Raw genomic sequence first — 5358 nt, forward strand, 5'->3', positions numbered from 1 at the left:
TAAGGAATAGACTTGCTTGTTTCTGGGAAAACATTTCCTTTATTATGCCAACAATCCCACCAAAAGGTAAAATAGGAGAAACTTAAGTAATTTTCCCACTAGGATTTACTGAGCATCTGCCACAGTTTTAGATATGGGGCCTCAGGTAGTTCTTGCTGTTTGATATTTAGAGAGTTTTGTTTTGTTTTGTTTCAAAGTGAAAGATGGATAGGAAAAATCATTTGAAATATTTGAGCCAACTTTATATTTTGAGAATGTGTCTCTAGCAGATTCAACAGCTCCATAGCTTACCATGCTGCCACAATTTTATTTCTGGGCTAAAGAGAGTGTAATTAGGGCTTCCCTGGTGGTGCAGTGGTTAAGAATCCGCCTGCCAACGCAGGGGACACGGGTTCGAGCCCTGGTCCGTGAAGATCCCACATGCTGCGGAGCAGCTAAGCCCGTGTGCCACAACTACTGAGCCTGTGCTCTAGCCCATGAGCCACAGCTACTGAGCCTGCGTGCCACAACTACTGAAACCCGCGTGCCTAGAGCCCGTGCTCCACAGCAAGAGAAGCCACTGCAATGAGAAGCCCGCTCACTGCGACGAAAAGTAGCCCCCGCTCACCGCAACTACAGAAAGCCCGCGTGCAGCAACACTCAACGCAGCCAAAATTAAATAAATAAATAAGCATAAGTCATTCTTCCCAAAGGCATATCATAGATAGCAATACAAGAAAGAGGAGGGCAGCTCCCAGGCCACATTCTGAGGACCACAACACTTTGATTAGAATACCATGTTTATTCTGAAGCTCAAATCTTTGTGAAGATCTCGAAGGTTAAGTTCTTTCCTAAAATGGATCAACATTCTGGTCAATTTTAAGATTGTCTTCATGACCATACTGTGTGGGCCTAAATGCAGGAACAATACCAGATCCTTACAAGTTTTTCAAGCTAAGAATTTAACTGTTTGGGGGGAATGTTATGCTGCTTTAGCCCCCTTTTTGAGAAGTGGGATACTTTAAACACACAGAAAAGTTCAGAGAAGTATATAACAAGCACCCATGTAGCACGTGTCTTCTACCCAGATTTAATAAATGTCATTTGCCATATTTGCTTCATATTTTTTTAGGAAATAAAACATTACAGATATAATTGAAGCCTCTTTGTACCCATCTACAATCCCATCCTTTCTTTCTGGTCCAGACATAACCCCAGAAGCAAAGCATCATCGTAAAATTGATGTGCTCCTTTCCATCCATGATTTTATGGACACATGTATTTTATAATGTGTGTGTGTACAGTATTTATGTTTTGAATTTTTACTTAAGTGTTATCATCTTATTTGCCAGCTCTCCTTATTATAGAAAATTTCAAATATAAACAAAAGGAGGGGAAATAGTATAACAAACATCCACATATCCATCACCTAGCTGAAATGGTTATCAACTCTTGGCCAATCTACATTCCCACCCACTTCCCTCTTCCACACTCTTATTTTATTATTTATTTACTTATTTATTTTTTACTAATTTGGTTGCACCAGTTCTTAGTTGTGGCAGGCGGGTTCCTTAGTTGTGGCATGCATTTGGGATCTAGTTCCCTGACAAGGGATCAAACCCTGGCCCCCTGCATTGGGAGTGCGGAGTCTTATCCACTGCGCCACCAGGGAAGTCCCCACACTCTTTTAAAAACATAACTAATATACTATTATCAAACCTAATAAAATTAATAATAATTCCTTAATATCATCAAATATCTAGTCAATGTTCAAATTTCACTAATTGTCTCTTTTTTTTAACAATTTGTCATCAGCTCTTTTTTTTTTAACATCTTTATCGGAGTATAATTGCTTTACAATGGTGGGTTAGTTTCTGCTTTATAACAAAGTGAGTCAGCTATACATATACATATATTCCCATATCTCCTCCCTCTTGCATCTCCCCTCCCAACCTCCCTATCCCACCCCTCTAGGTGGTCACAAAGCACTGAGCTGATCTCCCTGTGCTATGCAGCTGCTTCCCACTAGCTATCTATTTCACATTTGGTAGTATATATAAGTACATGCCACTCTCTCACTTCGTCCCAGCTTAATCTTCCCCCTCCCCGTGTCCTCAAGTCCATTCTCTACATCTGCGTCTTTATTCCTGTCCTGCCCCTCGGTTCTTCAGAACCATTTTTTTTAAGATTCCATATATATGTGTTAGCATATGGTATTTGTTTTTCTCTTTCTGACTTACTTCACTCCGTATGACAGACTCTAGGTCCATCCACCTCACTACAAATAACTCAATTTCGTTTCTTTTTATGGCTGAGTAATATTCCATTGTATATATGTGCCACATCTTCTTTATCCATTCATCTGTTGATTGTCATCAGCTCTTAAGATCTGATGATTCACTTAAGTTTAAGGGACACTAGAATTAGCTGAGGAAATGAAGTCAATATATTTATGTAACACCGTCACTTGTGGTGTGACTTTCAGGCTGTTGGTTATACAACTGCAGCAAGAATCCATCCGTAGTTTGATGGAGAGAGTGAAGAGGAGGTGGCTTGCAGAGATAATTTCACTATTCAATTATGTATATTTTGAGATCCACGGATGTGCTTCACATCAAGCTAGAAAGCATGTCTAGAATAGGGGTCTCGAACTCAATGCCTGTGGAGGCCAAGCAGATACATTTAAAAGATCGGGGGGGGCCGGGGGGAGAAGGTAGCCTTAACAACAGTGCAAGGAATCTGGAAGGTGCATTGGGCACACCTGACCAAAGGGCCAGCTACTTCTCATTTCCAGCCAGTTGTCCCCATGTAGGAATGCAGGCCCAGTGTTGCCATATCTTCTGATTTTTCAAGAGAAATCAGAAGTATTAAATTTCATGTGCAATCTCTAATTTTTTAACTGTTAGAAGTTAATGTAAAAGTAGTTTGTGGTCTATGGAGACAGAAAGTAGATTAGCAGTTGCCTAGGGCTGGGGGCTGGTGGTGGTAAGGATGGAGAGTGGCTGCTAATGGATACAGCGTTTCTTTGGGGGATGATGACAAAGTTTTAAAATTAGATTGTGGTGAATGATTGTACACTCTGTGAATATACTAAGAACCATTGAATTACACACCTTAAATGGGTAAATTGTACGGCATGTGAATTTTATCTCAATAAAGTTGTTTTTAAAAATCTACCTTGTGGGGGACTTCCTGGTGACTCAGTGGTTAAGAATCCGCCTGCCAATGCAGGGGACACAGGTTCGAGCCCTGGACCGGGAAGATCCCACATGCCGCGGAGCAACTAAGCCTGTGTGCCACAACTACTGAGCCTGCGCTCTAGAGCCCAAGAGCCACAACTACTGAAGCCCACGCGCCTAGGGCCCATGCTCCTTAACAAGAGAAGTCACCTCAATGAGAAGCCCGCGCACCACAACAAAGAATAGCCGCAACTAGAGAAAACCCACATGCACCAACAAAGACCCAATGCAGCCAAAAATAAATTAATTAATTAATTTAAAAAAAAAACTACTTTGTGGGCCAAACAAAATATCTGGACCGGGAAGATCCCACATGCCGCGGAGCAACTAAGCCTGTGTGCCACAACTACTGAGCCTGCGCTCTAGAGCCCAAGAGCCACAACTACTGAAGCCCACGCGCCTAGGGCCCATGCTCCTTAACAAGAGAAGTCACCTCAATGAGAAGCCCGCGCACCACAACAAAGAATAGCCGCAACTAGAGAAAACCCACATGCACCAACAAAGACCCAATGCAGCCAAAAATAAATTAATTAATTAATTTAAAAAAAAAACTACTTTGTGGGCCAAACAAAATATGTCTTTGGGCCAAAATGGGCCACCAGTATCCTAGAATCTGAGGCTCCACCTCTCAGCGTCCTCTTCCCACTTGTAAAATGTCAGACAGCTAGCCTCCTTCCCAGCATGTCAAGAATAATCAGTGCTTAGGATAAGGTTGCCCAAGCCACAAGGCCTATAGCCAGCAGGTACTGGGAGAGCCTTGCTGAAGGATTTGCTATTTGTTTGCCTGCATCAGAAGGAGAATTGTCAGTGGTGACTGGCAGCAGACTCGAGTCCCCCAAATCAAATGTTTAATGAGACTACTTTTTCAAGAAGCTTCTAAAAGGCATTTGTTTACTTGGCTTTGCCAGCGTGAATAACAAAGAGAGTGGCAGCTCATTTGCCAGGTATACAGTTCCTAGTTACAAATACTGTTAAAGAAATTGACATGACCCTGAAGAAATTGACATGCCCCTTTTATATGCTCTTATGGTATGGCTTGTGCAGAATAGAGGCAACTCAGCTGGCTGCCCCATCCCCACCCATTCTTCACCCATTCTTCAGCTGGCCTGCCAGGCAGCTCATGGAGCTGCAGGGACAAGCTGGGTCTGGTTCTACCTTGTGCATCACTCCCAACGCTGCCTTTGCCTTCCCTGTACCACCTCTGCCTGGGGCTTCTGGCATTCCAGCTGCTCATTGAGGTTCCATACTTTAGGCTTCATCAGCTCAATCATTTGAGCTTGGTTTTCATTTAGTCAACCAGCATCTATTCAAGTACCTTGCCCATGTGAGATACTGCTGATATACAGAGTCTCTGACTTAAAGGAATTTGCACTGAAAAGAGACAAAAGTGGAAACCATAAATTCGAATAGAAAGCAGAATGAGGGGACTTCCCTGGCAGCCCAGTGGTTAAAACTTCGCCTTCCAATGCAGGGGGTGTGGGTTCGATCCCTGGTCGGGGAGCTAAGAGCCCACATGCCTCATGGCCAAAAAAAAAAGAACAAAACATAAAACAGAAGCAATATTGTAACAAATTCAATAAAGACTTAAAAAAATGGTCCACATCAAAAGTATATATATATATGTTTTTTTTAAAAAAAAAAAAAGCAGAATGAAATGTATGCTACCTGGTAAAACAGGTAATGGTGATTTGGGGAGATAATAGGAAGAGGATAATTAATTCCAACTGGGGATTATTCTTCAGGAGCAAGGCGGTGGTATTTGAACTGGGCCTGTTATACTCTTGCTGGGAAGGATGGAGAGAAAGAAAAGAACCTAACATCTTAATCTGCCTTGTCACTCAGCCTCCAGTCCTTTTGCTAGTAAACTCAAAATCAAATATCCAGGAAAATCATCTCTTAAAAATATCTAGGAACTTTCCTGACCATCCAGTTGTTAACACTCTGCGCTTCTACTGTGGGAGGCACAGGTTCAATCCCTGGTCAGGGAACTAAGATCCCATATGCCACGTGGTATGGCCAAAAAAAAAAAAAAAAAAAAATCTGCGGGGCTCCCCTGGTGGCGCAGTGGTTGAGAGTCCGCCTGCCGATGCAGGGGACACGGGTTCGTGCCCCGGTCCTGGAAGATCCCACATGCCGCAGA

General features: G+C 42.7%; 1 pseudogene; it reads right to left on the reverse strand.

Moving 5' to 3' along the window:
- The window catches only part of LOC114484606 (formylglycine-generating enzyme-like), a 12749-nt pseudogene extending 8260 nt beyond the window's left edge, over positions 1-4489 (reverse strand).
- Positions 4490-5358: the final 869 nt, after the last annotated feature.

Source organism: Physeter macrocephalus, chromosome 20 (genome assembly GCF_002837175.3).
Source record: "Physeter macrocephalus isolate SW-GA chromosome 20, ASM283717v5, whole genome shotgun sequence".
Classification (NCBI taxonomy): Eukaryota; Metazoa; Chordata; class Mammalia; order Artiodactyla; family Physeteridae; genus Physeter; species Physeter macrocephalus.